General features: G+C 39.4%; 1 protein-coding gene across 1 annotated transcript in view; it reads right to left on the bottom strand.

Annotated features, from left to right (window-relative positions):
• LOC126198544 (histone-lysine N-methyltransferase ash1) overlaps positions 1-19945 on the bottom strand; it is a 341958-nt gene that overhangs the window by 274889 nt on the left and 47124 nt on the right. The window lies entirely within an intron of this gene.

Below are 19945 nucleotides of genomic sequence, written 5' to 3'. Positions count from 1 at the left end.
CAGAAATCACAACAAGAATCGCCTTGGTCATCTTCGGTGTTAGGTTGAGTAGAGGCGGCTATTTACAATCGAATGCTATCAATGAAATGCTATACTTTCCTTGGGAACTCCTACTTTCCTTGACAACCCCTCGCATACGTTCTAAACACATTGACTGCAAATTATTTTTCACTTTGATGTCAGATTCTAATCTTTCTCGTATGTGGGTAACACTTCAAAGACGCGTTCATTTGATTCAAATCAAGAAGGAAACTGACACTACAGGCTGGTAGAGTGTTAAAGATTTTGGACGGGGTCAATGCAGAAAGAAGCCTTAACAACCAATGTAGTCCACGTTGAATATGCAGTGGACTGAAAATACAATGTGGTGTCTTCCAAATCACTCATTTAACTGATACAAAAGGTTTCTGGGTGTAGAATCACACTATGTTGTAAAGCAACAGTCGCAAGATGCATAAAACCGTTTCACACATCTTGTGAGTTATTTTACAACTGAAATCACTCTATATCTAGAAAACTTTTTATGTCCACTTACTTCCGCTGGCAGTTAGGCACTTCAGTCACATAATGTTTGAGAATTAAGTCAGCTACGACAAAGTTGTTATATTTTGTTTCTACCTCCCCCCTTCCTCTTCCCGAGTTCAACACAGCAATTCCAAACCCTAAAATTTGAATAGAATCAAGAAATGTGATATTTCATTAACAGGATAGTTGAGGCCTATAGAATAAATTAAAGCTTAATTCACTGACATTTAGCTACAAAAATATCCAGAACATGTGCAATTTGAAAAATTATGAAATGTAAAATACACTTTTGGATGACTTCTTCAAGAGAAAGAGCTTCACAAATTGAGCAAGTGGATAACATGTTGATCCATCTCTGGGCTTTGTGAAAGCAGTTACTTGGCTTGGCACTCACTGATAGAGTTGTTGGATGCCCTATACACAGTATCGTACCAAATTCTGTCCAATTGGCATGTTGAGCATCAAAATCCCAAGCTAGTTGGAAGGCCCTACTCATAATGCTCCAAATGTTCTGGGGAAACATCTGGCGAACTTGATGGCTGAGGTAGGATTTGGCAAGCACGGGGACAAGCAGTAGGAACTCTTGCCGTGTGCAGGCAGAAATTATCTTGCTGAAACGTAAGTGCAGGATCACTTGCCATGAAGGGCAACAAAATGGAACGTAGAGTATCGTCAACGTAGCAATGTGCTGTAAGAGTGCTGCAGGTGACAACCAAAGGTATCCTGTTATGAAAACTAATACCACCCCACACCACCACTACTGGTTGTCGGACCGCACGACAGGTGATAGCAGATTGGTATCCCACTGCTGTCTGGGGTGTCTCCACACATATCTTAGCTGGTCATTGGGCATTTAATTCGAAGTGAGATTCATCTCTCAGACAATTCTACTCCAGCCAATGAGATCCACGCCAAAAACATGTTTGAAGGTGCCACAGACAGTATTGCGGGCCATTGGGGTGCTGAGCACCAACTCTTCAAACAAAAGTGGACACGAAATCACACCATTTGGTGAAATCTTAAATATGCACAAGCACTTAGCATGGATTAGATGAGACAGCTTCACAATCAGCAGTTTGGGGTGTTTCTACAGGCCAGAGTGTGCACCACAAAATTCATAGTTGCCATGGCAACACCGCTGTAAGGGTTTGTCAAAGTTCTTGATCATATTCCACTATGCAAATGCAGAAAAGATTTTTCTAAACATGTTGTATTACGTCTTAAATTGAATATGACTTCACTAGTAGCAGTGGATATTAAAGTGCCACTTGAAATAGACCCATGCAAAGTTAATTAAGCCCAAAGGAAATAATAATATTGCACGATCTTACTAGCCTCAGGAGCGATTCATCACAGACACACAACACAATGGAAATTCTTTTGGCATCTGAAATTGATTGTGACCTAGTGATGTAACGTTATCACAGAACATAATGAGAGGATAAAACAGCTGCTGCCCAAAAACTCTCAAGACGAACTTACCTTCAGTAATCTGAAAATAATATACTAATGCTAAGAAATGTACAATATTTGGATTAACTGCTCAGAACTGCAGTAGATCCAACTGAACTATCAATGAAATCAAAGCACGAGACTATTTCTGTAATTATTTCTGCATAAGGCATTAGTGCAAGCCTCATGTAACTACCATCTTGAAAAAGTAACTTTATTTAAATTAAATCGATGAAAAGAATGAACCAGTAATTCATACAAAGACCTGCTCCATAAAACAGATTTGAATAACATGTAAAACACAAAACCTTTTGTTGAATAAAATATCAGCTTGATAAACCTGATAACGAATCTGAAACACCATGTAAATGGAACCGAATCTGCTCCACTTTGATCATAAACACATTTGTCACCCCTGCTCATTCGATAACATTGCCTAAGCAACGACCCTGTTCCAATATAGCTTGGCAGGTCGCAAAATAAAGAAACATATTACCTTGTGATGCAGAATAAGCACATAGAGAGGAGCTGTATACAATGTTATCATCACTTTGTCAATACAAGCCCACTGCGGGTTCCATACATAGCTCCCTCTTTTTCTCAGTATATGTTAATGCAATCACATATGTCACCACACCACATCATCCACGAGCCAAACATACATTTTCACTCCAGGGCAACTGGCCAAACAGACCAGAGTGAAGCAGAATGCCTTCTTTTCCTTTCAAACTGTGGATAAGTAGTGATTTTGACATTATAAGTTAACTTCTTAATTTTTATTTCATAGTCACTTTGCTGATATTGTGTGTGTGTGTGGGGGGGGGGGGGGGGGGCACGCGCGCATGCAAGGAAGGTAGGGGTGCGCACACCATATTGTGAATCCCAAGTTAATGGTAAACCAACCTGACATACACTATTTAAAAAAAAAAAAAAAAAAAAAAAAAAAAAAAAAAAAAAAAAAAAAAAAAAACTTTGTGACTGACATTTCAAGAAGTCAAGTAATGGTGGCCAGGTAATATCAATTCTTCCATAAGTGTCAAATGCTTGCTATGTTGCCTGTTTTGTAAGTACACACAACGCCTTGTCATGCCGCCTTGTCATGCGTGGCTAGCTGGATGTCAACAACAAACACCTCCAGCCCTGTAATCTGCCAATCTCAGAGTTATTTTATTTGAGCTCATTTCCCAATTCATCTGATGCACAGTACAGTCTGTGTTTCGATGGAACATAATACAAGCAATAGCGTGGATGTTTTTATGTGCCCGATTCTTTCTCTGTACTATGGAGCAAGAAATACTCTTCTCATCTCATACAAAATTTATTTATTTCACTTGGATGTCTTGACTGCAAAAATGAAATTTGTGGGGGGAAAAAAAAGGCATTTGGTGTCAGGCAGACAATGACTGGCACAGAGGCTCCTTCAGATGGGAAATTGAAAGTATGGTATTTCTTCATGCAGGGGGAGAGTGAATTTCAGAGACAGCTTACAAGCCAGCAACCTTGTAATAGAGCTTAATAGTTTATTTTTTTAAGTAGCCAGATGGAAGGTCAAGTAGAACCCAACAAATTCTTGGACCTTTTTTTTATTACTATTATTATTTAGTTCTTGTTAAAGGAATAGCTTGTTGCAATAGTATGGGCTTCATTCATGACTTTGGAGTTCCTGCTTCTCATGTACCTTTCATGTTCAGACTAATAAAAATTAGCTATGTGTTATAGTATCAAACAAAATATAAAAGATATGTCCAATGAATATCTCTGTCTGCTGACCAGAGTGACATCTGCTTAATACATGTGAGACTTTTTTTTCCTATTGCTGCTTTCAAAAACTGTATTCAAAGAAAACAAATCTCAAGCTATACAACAGTGTTTGTTGTTTGGCCATTACAGTGTCTGCTAAGAAAAGGACCAAGGTACATTTGGGACTCGGGTAAAAAAAAAATTATGTCATTTATATTCTACATGAAATTTTATTTTTTATCCATATTAGGAAATATTTATTTGACTGCATCCTTCAGTGGGCAATGGTAATTGATTTCGAATTCTGTGTACCTATTCCTGACAAAATAGGTAGCTACTATTTTCTCACAACTCAAACAGAAATTCTCCACTATATGTAATATATTCGGATTCATCCCACTCATATCTATTGATCATTAGTGTACGACAGTAAAATTTATTGTATAATCATTGTATTATGAAGAGGATACACAGCTACTCACCGTATAGAGGAGATGATGAGTTGACCCCTATACAATGAGCAGCAATCTATCCATTTCAATGAAAAAATCAATTTTTGAAAATATAATGTAATTGGATGGATAAAAAATTATTTGCCAAGCACCGGCAGGAGAACAGACACATAATTACATTGAAATTTGCAAGCTTTTGGAGTTGGTGGCTCTTCTGTCTGACAGAAGGGTTGAAGGGGAAGGAAAAGAGTGAAGAGGAACAACTTGTGAGACGCAGGACATTCAGAAAAGTCCCCTAGAACCTCAGGTCCGGGGAGACTTACATGACGGGACGAGAAGTCTTTTTCCTTCACCCTCTTCCTTCCTTTTCATCCTTCCTACCAGAAGAAGGAACCATTGACTCCAAAAGCTTCCAAAATTGAATATCTTTATGTGTGTGTTCCCCTGCCACCACTTGGTGAGTAGATTTTTAAATCTATCCAATTACATTATAATATACCCTTTTCATAATATTTTTGTTATTCCATACTGGGCTTTCCATTGTTTGTATTACAGTTGTGTTGTACAGGATGAGTATGTGAAAATATCAGCAGGTTAACAAATATTAAAAATAAGAATAAATATTGACACAGTTGAGCATAGATGATGTCACTGTTTTCATGATGGGTCATGCCTCAACTTCTCAAACCATGAATATCACTAAATTAAAAAATTAAGCCAGTTTTGTAGTGCAGCTTTTAGGAAATCATAATAAACTAGATTTCATGACATTTCCTTGCTGAACAAAATGATGGATGATGGAGCAGATCGCAATTATATCAATGAGCTCTTGCCATTTTACTCCACTGCTAAAGCAGCATTAAACATTCAGAATTCTTTGTAAGTTACTTTGTTTAAAAATTTTATGCTAAAGTTTTATTAAAAGAGGATCCACTGCCTCTGAACTTACCATTTGTTTTCCTGAAAGTCACATGCTGACTTAAGACATTTAATTGTGTTGTGTGCGTTATGTAGGCATATAAAAAATGCTAATGGTACTACTATTTTGGTTTCCTGCATCTCTTCTTATCTGGTCTCATTATATTGTTAATAAACTAAATGTATGTATGTATGTATGTATGTACTATACTATTTGTTTCCATCAATAGTAAGCCAAATTTCTGAGATAACAACTGTCAAAATACTGAAGTGATTGTGTCTAGTATGGGAGGTAGCGACACTGTGAGTTCACGTTTGTCTGTCAACACAATATGGATGTGGCAGCAACAGTTCTGGATACATTGACATATTGCCCATTTAAATGCAGTATTTGGTTTGCTTAGGAGGGTGATTATAGTCTCATCATTGTTCCGTGCACTTCCGCAACTAGTATATGACATTATGCCATATAAAATAAACACATCACACAGAAAAACGATGTTAACAACAAAAATGAATCAACTATTATGTTACTGACTACAAGTTCCATCTGCAATTGATTGTAGTAACTAGCATCTGGAGAAACAGAGTGAGCTGTCATGATGTTATCTCAGTAAAGTCCAAATCCAAAAGCAGGGTTGTCAATGAAATGTAGCACTTATCACTGAAAGCACATTTATTACGGACACCAACATACACCCAGAACAAATCTGAACTCCTGGAAAGAGTGCTGCTGTTTATATTAACATCAAATATTCCAGAACATACAAGCACTACAAACATAAGATATCTCACGAACCTTCCATTAATGGTAAATTCTAAATAACAAATAATAGCTGGTGGCTGGTTTGAACTGGTGACCTAGACACCGAAGTCAGTGACACAAACTGCTATGCCACACTGCATGCACCACAGCTCACGGAATTGTTCCCTCTCCTACGAAAATAGGTTTTGTCTTCGGTCCTCTGTGTGGCAGCACTGGTGGCTTCTCACGTTCTGGTTGCATTGTCACATTCTCTTCACTACAATAAACATCAAAGGTAAGCTCTTCTACTGAAGCTTCAGGATCGTCAAGCAGGTCTTCAGTTTCCCAGAACGAAAAGCCCCTACCATTGATCAGGGCCTCAGAACTATAGTAGATCTTCATATGTTTGACATGGGCTACATTTCTGTGCTTATGTTACATCTGACACACAGTAAGGTCCAAGGTAGCACTTTAGTAACTTTTCCAATAATCCCACTTTCCACGCAGGTGTAAAAATCTATACCAATGTATAGATGGTGTTCTAGCAATGTCGGCCTTCTCCTGGGTCTCCAGGGTTTGTGTGTAACGGAGCAGTCTTTCCTTTTCAGTCTTGATGGTGAGGTGCTTCACACAGTCATCTTTACTATCGTCCAGTTGAACTGGAGGCAGGGCACCCAGTATCGTTTTGGTCTCACGACCATGACAGAGGGATTCCTGTAATGTCTTGGTTCAGTGTTCAGTATACGAATCTCACGACGGGCAGTAGTGTATCCCATTCTCTCTGTTAGAAATTACTGTACATCGAAGTACATCTGCCAATGCCTTAGTAGAGAGTTCTGTGAGGCTATCTCTCATTGGGTGGTAAGCAACTGTAATCCTGTGGATGATGTCTCAACATGAAATTATTGAGTACTAGCTCCAACTGGAAAATTTTTCCACGCTCTAAGATCGTCACAAGAGGTGCTCCATGCTTCAGAATGATGCTTCTACAAGGAATATCGCAATTTCTGGAGCTCTGATCATCGCACAGCGGGTAAGGTAGTCAGTGCAGACTAATAGCCATCATTGATTCTTGTTTGTTGGCCTTGGGAATCTCCCCAAGAGGTAGTTTCCAATCTGGTAGAATGGCACTGTTGCAGGTAGAATTGGTATCAACTGCCCGCAAATTACTGTGCCATGTGTTTTCATCACTGGCATTCTTTACATTGGCTCATATGGTATCCATATGTGGTATCCAATGGATTGGAAGATAGCTAGCCAATGATACCATGTCTGATTCTGCCTGGAGTCATTGCAAATCTCAGGTAACCAGATGCCGGAATGTCATGGAAATACTCCACGATAGCTGGCTGTAGATAATCTGGAATTTCTACCCCATTGGATCCCAGTTCCCTCTGATACAATGTTCTGTTCATCAATTGGCATTTTTCTTTGTCTGTGCCCCCCCCCCCCCCCCTTCAAAGCTTCTGTAGGTTTCAGAAATGCTGGATCTTCTCTGTGTTCAGCAGCAATGTCATTTAATGCAATATGAATGAGATTTCATTCACACTACTGTGTTCACCAAAGGATTTCTGGAAAGGCTGTCTGTGCCCTTGTGTTAGCCTCTCCTCTTGTATACCACTGTTTTATACTCCTGATGCCCGTCTTGCCAGTCACCCCTACGGATCTTTCAGGCTAGTCAGCCTGCATGGAGCATGGTGGTCTGTCACAGTGATGACTTGTTTGCCAAATAAATGCAGCCATAACTTGCTGATGGCTCAAACTACTACAAGCCACGCCTCCTTGGTTTTCGAGTAGTTCATCTTGGAATTGGAGAGTACTCTGGCAGTATACGTTACCACTTATTCAGCACCTGCCTGAATTTTCGCTAAAACTGCATAACCACTAGCACAAGTGTTAAGGTCTGTCTCAGCATTCTTGTCATACAATGGTAGGCCTGGAGAATATGTTGGCACCTCCTTAAGGACAATGAAAGAGCTATCTTTTACCTCATTCCAGGAAAATGTGGCATCTCCTTCCAGAATTCCTTTATGAGTTGCCAGTAGTACAGCAGATTCTGAGAAAACTTCCCACTTAACAAATGTGTCAAGTTGGAAAATCTGTGACTGCTCTTATCTTTTTTGGATCAGGACAGTCTCCAATGTCATTCACTAGATGCCCCAATATTTTTATTTCTTGGCCACAGAAGAGGCAGTTTTATGGATTTAGGCTGAAGCCTATTCGGGCTGAATATGGCCGTCACATAGCTTAGGTGGTTTTCAAATGTTTTACAAAAAAAGTCATCTATCACAGGTTCAAAGGTGGCTGCAGCTTTGCACAGTCCAAACAGCTTAAATTTTAACCATCTTGTCAGCCCCATCAAGCTTGGTTTTCCAGCAACCTGTCTGCATATCCATAGTTGAGAAATACATTTCTCCTTTCAAGCAGCCTATGATGTCATTAAAATGTGGCTATGGGTAGATATCTTCTCTCATGATAATAGTCAACGCAAAAATACCATGTGTCAACCTCCTCATTCATAAGACCATATGAGGGGGAACAAGCACTCCCTGAAGGTTCAATGAAGTCATTTCGCAACACCTTCCCCACTTCCTTCCACATTACCAATGATTCAGCCAGTGATGCCCTACGTGATGGCTGGCTAATCACTTGATGTGCTCCAGTGTTTATACAATGTTTTACCACGGGTCACTTGGTCTGTATTTTCTCCACCCCAGATTTGGAATCATCCTAAACAGTGTAGAATGGCTAACACTAACTGCCACTGTTCCTTGTTCGGGCCAGATCCTGTTGGCCAGTCTGATAGCAGCTTCTTCCCCTGTACTGTCTGTAGTGGTAGCAGAACATGATTTTTGTCGCTGATACTAAGTTGTCCTTCCTGGAAAGGTTTGAATGTTCCAATGCATATACCTTTAGGGATGGGTTGTGGCTTCTCTTGACGATTAGTGAGGCAAAGTTCTCCTTGACCATATACAATAGTTATGATGGTTGCTAGCAAGCAGATTTCTTTCGCGAGTCTGAGTAGCTTTTTGCAATCAACAAAGTCTTCACAGTTTAGCTGAGCATCTGGACTGACGGCTGGAACTCTGCTCACTGATGACAGAAGGGATAACATCTTCAACAGCAAACAACTGCACAGAACACCCTTGTTAAGTGCACTTGTTGGAAAAGTTTCATCAAGCTGGAGCTCTGCCCTTACCGAGTCTACGATTGCTTGCGACATCCCAGCCAAAAAAACAACATGACAACATTCTGTTAAAATGACAATTCAAAAGGCTGTGTTCCTTCATTGATAATTATTCTTGCAATACATATTCCTGTTTGCGACCGTCAGCACAGTAATTTTTGTATCACAAAACATTGTCACTTTGGCTAGCGACATGCATTAGATAAGGCTGTTCCAGCTCACGAACTCCATGATGAGCTGTGGAGTGCTCCATGCTCCGCAAAGTGTTGTCGCTTGCTGTGAATAATCAAAGGGGCCGGTGGCATGTGGCACAGCAAGCCTTTTGATCTGCCTGCCACACCTTACATGATCACCAATGTCATATTCTCCAGCAACTATGACATAGCAACATGCTAGCTTAGGGAAATAGGAAGTTAAGGGAATAAATAAGAAACAATTGTTTTAAAATAAATTGCATAAGTTCAGTGGGCATCTGAAAGTGGACTTTTTTTCACAACAAGAATGGAAATATTGGGCATCAAAGCGTTTACAGCATTACTGCGAAGGATGGGCTTCATCTTCCACAGTCGACAGAATCTTCAGTATAGCTAAGTGTCTTGAGTGATGGCTGGAACTCGGCTCATTGATGACTGACACGATAATGTCTTCAATGGCAAACAACTGCCCAGAAAAATCTTTGTCAAGTGCGCTTGTCAGGAAAGTTGTGTCCTGAAGGAAAGATGGTTCTTGGATTTTATTGCCGAGAAAAGCTGCTCACAAGTATATGAAGATCCAAACATGCACATGATCGTGAGGCATCTTTGTGGAGCTTGGGAAACTTTTTTTGCTGTAATGAGCGACACCGCCGTGACAAATTTAGCGTTTTTTAGTACCTGTCTTTCAGCAAAGTTGAATTTTGCAAACCAATAACTTCCAACTGGAGAGACAATGGCAAATCACTAGGCGAAACCGAGAAGGGAATGCTGAGCAACTTCATTTCCATTTCAAAAATTGCAAGCCCTCAGTATCTTGTTTCAAAAGATGTGATGAGCGGCCTTATCTTGACTTGATAATCATCAAAATTGGTACCTTCAGGTAGTTTTAAAGAAGCCAGACGATTGAAGAATGTTAAAATTCCTTCACCCATCCGCCTCTAAAACAAAAGTAACTTTTCTACGAACGCTCTTAGTTGGTCGTGCATGACAACTATTAGCTGCTCTTTGGAATGCAATGACGGATTTAAATCATTCAGGTGCATGGTCATGTCAGCTAAGAATGTTGTGTCTGATGTCCATTTTAAATCTTTCAGACAATTCATTTCTTCAGCTTTTATTTCCAAGAAGAGACAGATTTCCTCACAAATGAGAAAGCAAACATCAAGAACTTTTCCCCAACTCAGCCAAAGAACTGTGCTGCGATAAGGTATGTCCACATCCTCTGCTTCCATAGCTTTCAGGAACCCTTTGAACTGGCAGCGATTTATACTGTCACAACGCACCAAATTCATGCACTTTACAACAACTGTAATTACATCACCTAGTTCCACTGTTTCAGCACACAGTGCCTCGTGGTGAATGAAACAATGAACAAAATGTCTTTTCCAAATTCATTCTCAAGTTTGTTTTCCAAATGAGAAGCGAAACCTCAATGACGCCTCTTCATTTGTGGCACATCCATGGCTACAGAACGGAGCTTAGCCCAAGGTAAATTCATGTTGTCCACTGATTCACAAACAGCTCCAAAAATATCTAGTCCTGTTGCCATATAATTGAACGATACCACATTCAAGAGTTCCTCAGTACTTGTAGCTCCATATCAACACCACGCACGAATATTGAAAGTTTAACACTGTCCCATGTATCTGTGCTTTCGTCAAGTGTTAGTGAAAATGCAACAAAGCTCACAGCTTTTTTCCTGAGCTATGTTTTTAAGTTCGCTGCGACATCCAGAATTTGACTAGACATTGTTTGCTTCGAAAGACAAACCCATTCAACTGCCTGCAGCTCCCTAGGGAACAAACATTTTGCAATTGCTTCCATGCACAATTGTATGAGAGAGCCCACAGAAAACTGTTTGCCACTCATCACTATAATGTGAGTCACTTTGAAGCTCGCACCAACTGCTGCTTAAGTTCCGTTCTTCACCGTCACTCACCTGAAAACTACAAACGTATATCTGTATGTGAACGATGCTGCATATTTCTGTAACTTCTATCCTAAGAATTCTTTTTTTAATTTATATCATTCGTAAAGCTGGCTATTAGCTCTGTGTGTGCTTTGTCTTCTATATGCTTGTAATGTGCTGCATGAAAACTTGTATAATGATGCTGTATGTTGTGCTTCTTAGCAGAATGACATATGTGGCAATGTGGACACCCATCCCTATCAATAAATAGAAATGTATCCTCCAATTGAGGCAGGGGACTTCCGCAACTGACCATAGCTGCCACCGAACACGGATTGTTGCATTAGCTGTGGCTTAACACAACCAGGGTGCTACTAGTTTGCTTTTCCCACCGCACGGGCTCCGAGCTGCTGGAGTGAGGATTCCAGAGCACTTCTCCTCCTCGGGTCATTGTTGGAGGAGCCTGCATTAGATACTACAAAAAAACAAGCTTGCGAGTTGACTACAGGCCTGAATAAGTTGGCCATTGATCATAAAGGTGAGGAGATTTCTCGGTATCCTGGAAACTGCACTCCAAGGAGGATTTTCATTTGTGGCAGCCTCACCTCCATAGTTGGTCATCTCGTTAGTTTTCCTGAAATCAGCAGCTAGATGAGTGGCTGGTACCTCTGTATGGCGATGGGGAATGGCTAGAGTGTGTTGGAGAATGACCTCTTCCAGCGTACAGTCTTGAGCTTTAGCACACAGGTCGAATATAACTGTCTGCAGTTGACTGTGCAAATAGGACAGTTATGATGGATGATGTCTTGCAGTACAATAGTCACTGAGCACTTGTCTTCTTTCTCTGCAGTAGTGTACACCGTATCTACGGCTTTCACAGTGAAAAAGAGAGCAGTGTTGTTGTCTTCGGTCCTTCAAATGTCTGTTATTCTGTGGGGCATTATGCTTAGCAAAGGAGTTTGTTGTACCTACATTGGTCAGATGCTGGGATGTCTTTTTGCCTGATGGGCAGAATAAGTACGATTTGCCAGAGTTCATTCTTCATGGCATGTTCAACTGGTGGTAGTGGTGGTGGGTGTTAGTGTCAAAGCTCTATACACTTCTCCAACATTCTTTATTACCTCCTGATATATAATAAGTAGACATTCCTGGCTATCTATCGCTTCCTCGACCCAACAATTCTGGCTTTCATAAAAGGTGTACTACTTCTCTCACAACCTGGTGTGTGACAGAGGTGAGATCATGATGGTCTTGCATAGGCACTACATTCAGGAGTCAATTATACTTCTTTCCTCAGACTCTTTTCTACTTCATTTCCTCGATTTGCAGGCACTACTTTATGAATTCTTCCGACTCCTTTCACCAAATGTGAAATTTTTTCAGCTTTTGTCATATTTGTACTGACACTGTTGCGAAGGCCGATAACAATGTGTATGTCTATGAATCTTGTTTCACATGATGTTGGGCCCTCTTCTTCAATCGTTCTGACCAGCATCTCAAAAACACTGGTGGGCTGCTGACTTACGGCTGCTTTGGAATTCATCATCCTCTTGAATATACAGACCATTAGAATGACGTACTACTTGTATTCTCATTCCTGTCCATGCAGGTGGTAGCTTTTATTGTGCCTAGTAGGAGCCACAGTGATGTGCATGTTTTGAGGTACCTGGCACCTCCAAATAACATGTAATAGCCTCACTCCAAAACCAAAAGCAGGATCTTCAATGAGATACAACACTTGGCATTGAAACATATTTATTACGCAGAATTGAACTCAACTGGATGGAGAGTAATGTTATCTATACAAACATTGAATACTCCAATGTATACAAGCAGTACAAACACAACATTTTTTGAGAACATTCCAGATATGACGAATACTAAGTAACAAATAATTTCTGGTGGTTAGGTTTGAACAGGCAACCCACAGCATGCAAGCAAGCTAAGTTATTTTACTAAACCACACTGTGTGCACCACAGCTCGCTGCAATATAACATTGGTGGACAGAAAAGAATAGTAGGTGCAACCAAGCTCGTTCTTTGATTGGGTCTTGGTGTGGTAACTGTCCTATTAACAACCGGTAATCACCTAGTTATTCCGATACAGGTGTAATTCCTGTTTCACTTCATTAGGATTGGAAATTGCAGCATTAATAGGTTCATCATGGCAGTGGTTACAATTTTAGCAAAAGAAAAATTAGTTTTAATCATTTTACAGCCATAGCTTAAAAAAGTTTCAACAAAAAGTTTATCTGTATTATACAAAGTCTGTCCCACAGGAAAGGTGACTGATGTGAAATAAAATACAAGAGCTTTACTTTAATGGTTTTATTCAAAATAGGGTCCTTCTGAATCAAAACACACCATTTGGATAATCAAGCCTTTGAAACTGCCTGCAGTACCATGCTCGTAGTCTTCTGGATATCTGAAATCATGCTGAAATGTTTTCCCTTCACCGCTATTTTCAGTTTTGGAAAAGGCCGGAAATCACGCAGACGAATAAGGAACATGTATAAGCAACATTATACATTTTTGAGCCAAGAAACTGTGTACAATTTTGCTCCTTTGCAGCAGTGTATTGCCATGCAACAACCATGTTTCCTGATTCTGATGTTCAGGTTGAAACCTAACAACTGTCGCCCATAAACAATTTGAAACACCCAAGAAGTAACCTGCATTCACCATTTCCTCTTCTAGAGCAAATTCTTTTTTTTATTATTCCTTTTGAATAAAAGAAAACAGAGAGCAGTGCCTTGACACACCTTTTCTGCAAGCATACTTTTCAAGGTCTCACAGATTCTGGACATTTCCATTCTACATGTACATACACACTCCACACGCAGTGTTGTGTATCGGAGGCTACCCTGAACCACTACTAGCCATTTTCTTCCATGTTCCACTTATAAATACAGCTAGGAAAAAAAAAAAAAAAAAAAAAAATTCTATAAGCCTCTATACGAGCCCTATTTTCTCATATTTCGTATTTGTGGTCCTTATGCGAAATATACATTGGTGTTGTAGAATCATTCTGCAGTCAGCTTCAAATTCCAGTCCTCTAAATTTTTTCAATAGTGTTCCTCAAAATGAATGTCACCTTCCCTCAAGGGATTCCCATGTGAGTTCCCAAAGCATCTCCTCAATACCTGCGTGCTGACCAAACCTACTGACAACTAATCTAGCAGCTTACCTCTGAATTGCTTTGATGTCTTCCTTTAATCCGACCTGGTGGGAATCCCAAACACTCTAGTAGTACTGAAGAAAGGTTCGCATTAGTATCCTATATCCAATCTCCTTTACAGATGAATCACACTTTCCTAAAATTCACTCAATAAATCAAATGCAACTATTCGCCTTCCCTACAACAATACTTACATGTTTTTCCATTTCATGTCACTTTGCAATGTCACACCCAGATACTTAATCGAAGTGACTGTGTCGATCAGCACAATAATAATGCTGTACTCAAAAATTACGGTATTGTTTTCTTACTCATCTGCCCAAATTAGCATTTTTCTAAATTTATAGCAAGTTGCCAGTCAACACATCAACTAGAAATTTTGTCTGTCACCTTGTATTGTCTTACAGTCACTAAATGACGACACCATCCAATACAACACAGCATCATCAGCAAACAGTTGTAGATTGCTGCTCACACTGTCAGTCAGATCATTTATGTATCCAGAGAGAGTAAGAGTGGTCCTGTCACATTTCCCTGGAGCACTCCTGACAGTACCCTCTTTAACGATTACTCACTGTCGAGGACAACATACTTGGTTCTATTCCTTATGAAGTCTTCAAGACACTCACATATTTGGGAACTTCATTGACAGTCTGCAGTGGGGGGCACCATTTTAAATGCTTTTCAGAAATCTAGGAATATGATATTGCAGGATGCCAAGTTGAGATTTGGATAAGCAATGCTTTCTAAAACCGTGCTGATCTGTGGACAAAAATTCTTCCATCTCTAGGAAATGTATTATATTCAAACTATGTTCGAGGATTCTGCAGCACACCAATATTAAGGATATTGGTCTATAATTTTGAGGATCTGTTCTTTTACCTTCCTTATATACAGGAGTCATGTACGCTTCTTTCCAGTTGCTAGAGAGTTTACGCTGGGCAAGAGATTCACAGTAAACGCCAGATAAGTAACAGGCCAATCCTGTAGAGTAGTCTGTAAAACCGGACTGGTATTCTAACCAGATCTGGTGACTTATTTGTTTTCAATCCTTTCAGAGCTTCTCTACATCAGGGGTGCATATTACTATGTCCTCCACATGGAAGTCTGTGCAATGGTCAGATGACGGTATGTTTGTATGAATCTCCTGCATGAACGATATCTCAAATGGGAAATTTAAAGCTTCGGCTTTCATTTTGCTCTTCTATTGCTACACCACCCTTGTCAATGTGTGACTGGATAGAAAAATTCGACTCAGTTAGCAACTTTATATAGGACCAGAATTTTCTCGAGTTCGGCGGTAGCCGAGCTTTGGTGCTTTGTAAGTGTGTCACACTGAAAACACCATGTTTCATCACCTGCTATGATGCAAAACATGACACCTGGGTCCATAGCAACTGATCTTTTCATGTGTCTGGAGTGTTCCACACTCTGATATTTCTGATCGCTGGTGAGTGAGTGGGACAGAAAGCAACAACAGCTCTTCTTGCCAAAATTTTCAGTGAGAACGTAGTGCACAGTTTTTTAAGGAATTCCAGGAAGACCCTCAGATGCATAACCATCAGTTCATAGAATTTCATGTACTTTTTTAACATCACTGGTGCTCCTGGACATAGACCATCTCCAGTGCTCTCTATACCATCACAAAACCCTGCATACGACTTGAAAATGTTTTTACGACTCTTTCCTTCATACTATACACAGGTTGTATCATTTTGAAAGTGTTTGTGGCACTTTTACACAATTTAAAACAAAACTTACTTTTCCCATATTGCTCCTTTCACCATCGAAGTTCAAAATATACTGTTAAAGTTTCAGTTATTACAAGCAGACTGATATAAAATCAGCCATTCTGTGGAATGCACTGTGTATTTGAGCACAATTAGTATGCCAATTATCATTTGCATTGAGTCTCACATTTTGGATTTGAGAAAGAATTATTTATAGTAAATGACTGCAGTATCTTCTCAAATATAAAGTTTCAAATAATGTAAGAAATTTGCTTAAAATGACTTGTGTGCAATTATAAGACAAACAGGCAGCACATACTGCAACTGCGCTGTTTGTGGCTTTCGAGGCATGTTCTTGTCGCTTGTCTGGTATTTTTGCACATACTGAGACAAAGTGGTATATCAACAGCAAGCATGATAACTACTTCTCTCACAAGGAAGGCCATGGCTTTACTTCTCTGTAGAAAAGGGTTCACACACCTGGATACAAATTCAGCAGCTACCTCTTCCTGGCTGATGAATATAAGCAATCTTGTAGAAATATCTAGTTTCTGCAACCAAGTTCAGCCTAATGCACAGGAGACATTTTAAAACATCTCAGCTTTTTGGCAATGATAAATGTGCATTGCATAATCACCTTCGGGAGGAAAAAGTAGCACCTCATTCTAAACTATTCAGTTGCATGCACCAAATCTATCTGGTTGTAGTTATATTACATATGTGGAATTTTTATGTTAATTTTTCAATTTTGATAGAGTCTAGCAATTTTTTTTTTTACTCAGTGAAACTATGGGCTCTTAATGGAATAATAAAATCTTTTGTGCATTCTGATTGAATCTGACTCCTGTCTTCCCCCTTGGGTGTAAAAATTCTCATTCAAAAATCAAAAACATTTGTGTTATAAGAGAGACCATTTTTAACAGACTCCAAGACATATTTTAAGCTACTGACAGTCTGCACATAACATAGTGCATGAAATTTCCAGTGAAATCATTTTTCATTTCTTCTTCTTATTCTTCTTCTTCTTCTTCTCTCTCTCTCTTTTTTGTTTTGCTACATATTATACAATTTTCACTGAATATCCTTCTTGTAACACTCAAATTCATAGCATTACTGCCCTTTTCAATGTATGTAATGATGCTGAAAACATGAGGAAATACCCAGTTTCTTTGGGGATAACCTGTTATATTTTCTGCTTATGGCCTCAACAGGATGTGCACTTCACTAGAATTTAGTTCCACTGTAAAGGAAATCTAAAATTTTAGTTTCCTTCTAAACAAAGACAAATAAAATGTAGTCCCCTCATCAACAGCAACTGGCACACTGAACTATTATTTCAACACTGCTTGCTTTTCTTCAATGTTCATCAAATGGGGCTCATGTCATAATAGTTTAGACTTTCCTGCATTATGTGGAAATGAATAGCAATCATTAAAACTAACTGTTATTGTTATGAATGGTGTAATATTTCAAAATACTACAATTTTGTCATAGTTTTAGTTATTAAATCCAATATGTGTAAAATGTACTGTTTATTTTGCCCAGGAGAGTGTTTTTCACGTACAGCCACATAACAAAGTATGACATCAGTTGATCAAGAACAATAACATACATACTGCTATGCCAAATGTGATAAATGGCCTGAATTACACTTCAAATACACATGATATGTGCATGTATGACGAATGCACTTTGCTGCTCATTATCCATATTTTTCATGCTTTTATTTAACTTCATACACCACATACATTCCTGTTACTATGATGTGACATTGTCATGCACTCCAAGAACTTGACTGAGAGCTGCAGTTAAGGCATAAAAATCTAGTAAATGCTATGTTGTAAGTCATTCATTCAACCCTGAAGAAAGTGTAATAGGAGGGAAGACACAAATATGGATGTGTTAGCAAATTGTAATATCCAAATATCTTCCATACAATCATCAATTATGTACTGATGGGATAAAAGGTATCATAAGCATTACAGCCAATGTCATAAGTAATGAGTGTCAGTGCCAAAAGCAGCGTATTCACATAAACTGTCTCGAGAATGTACCTTATAAAAGTAGGATAAAAAGAGCCCTTATTGGCCATTACTATAAATGTAGTAATTACTAAAGTTACACTGGTATGCTAAACTTAAGGGCAAAAGTAACTTTCGCGCAATATAACTCAGCTCGATTAAACTTGGATCATACATAGAAAAACTAAAACAGTATACTACAGAAGGTAACTGAATGAAATACACAGTGAGATGAATAAAAATGACACTTTTATTCAAAGACAGTTACACTGAAGTCATCATAGTTTTTGATGGTTCCCTGGACATTATAAAAAGTGGGACATGATTCTTAACATGATGTGTGATCACCATCGATGGCAATGAATGCTCTGCAACGTGCTCCCAATCTCACAAGGCTGGTAAGGAGTTTTTGTGGTAGAGAATTTCATTCCTCCAACAGTGAAGGATGACCATCGATGCGTATGGACATGTGGCAATGTGTCTCCCCAATGCATCTCACACCTGCTTCATGGGATTTAAACCTTTGACTAGCAACTTCTTTTGGAATGAAATACATTAGTGTACGTTTATTATCATTAATTTCGTCATCAGAAGTAAGAATGTAGAACAAATATTTCCCACCCTTTCATTTTCCAATGTGGGGAGGTGTGGGTTTTCCAATGTGGGGTGGTGTGGGACATTCAGAGTTTATTCATATGTACTGCCGAGATTCCATAAGAGAATTGTGCGAAACTATAAGATGTGCAGAAAACGGACACGCATCAGTGGGTACAGCATCTCTCCAAGTTTTAACTCACATTACAGGTGCTCAATATGGGAACCGTTTGTGAAGCGGCAAACATCAATATAAGCATGTGGTTCACTGACAAGAATTGTCAGGGAAATTAGGAAAGCAGCCTGTTTTGCATATCTGTCCACTAGGCAGCCTACCTGTATGTGTGGACTAGTTTGAAGCCAATACGAAGAGCACCAGAGCAGAGGGTTAACAATGAAACTTGAGGACAGCACGACCTACAGGTGGCTGTAATTACAAGTATTTTGCAAACCATTAGCAGACTTCCTTTTACCAGTGGGACATGGATACATAGTAATAACATACAACAAATTCCTACAACACATTGTTTGATGCAGTCGTGCATTTTCACCCATAAAAATGATGTCAGGGTCTAATTCATACTTGAAAAGATGCATGTCGGAGAGAGTACTGTGTCATGGTAACATTCATTGGTGAGTGTACTATGTTCAAACATTTGGAGGTCAGTATGCCCATGGAACATTATGCCTCCCCACAGCATAATACCTAGACTACAAAAACAAACATGTTCAACAGTGTTCTTAGGTGCATTACATGTTCTCACCTCTTGCCACACAAATGTACAGCCAGCACGGTACAACGTAATTGTTTTGGTGGTCCACATGATATGGTGTGGGTGAGGTAAAATATTTCATGGGTGTACTGAACTTAAAATTTTTGAGAATACTACACACTCACGAGCCAGTGTTATTGTGATACTGTACTCCTTCCTCATGTGTATCTTTTCAGGGCTACATTCATCCCAGTCATCATTCTTATGGCTGACAATGCACAACCACATCAAAAGGCGCAGTTGGAGGAGCTCGCGGAATGAGTAAGTGAATGGACTGGCCTATCCTTCCTCAAACTTAAATCCCACTGAGCACGAGGAATGCATTGGGGAGACACAATGCAGCACATCCACATGCACCAACAACCGTCCAGCAGTTGTCAACCATGATAGTGGATGAATGGGATGCCCTACAAGAACTTGTTGCTAACCTCATGACTGTCACGGGAGTACATTGCGGAGCGTGATTTGCTGTCTATAGCAATCACATACCCTATTAACAACCATGTCCTGCTTTTTGTAATGTCCGG

The sequence above is a fragment of the Schistocerca nitens genome, chromosome 8 (assembly GCF_023898315.1).
Source record: "Schistocerca nitens isolate TAMUIC-IGC-003100 chromosome 8, iqSchNite1.1, whole genome shotgun sequence".
Lineage (NCBI taxonomy): Eukaryota > Metazoa > Arthropoda > Insecta > Orthoptera > Acrididae > Schistocerca > Schistocerca nitens.
Note: the sequence above shows the minus strand (reverse complement) of the source record. Positions and strands in the feature narration are given on the sequence as shown.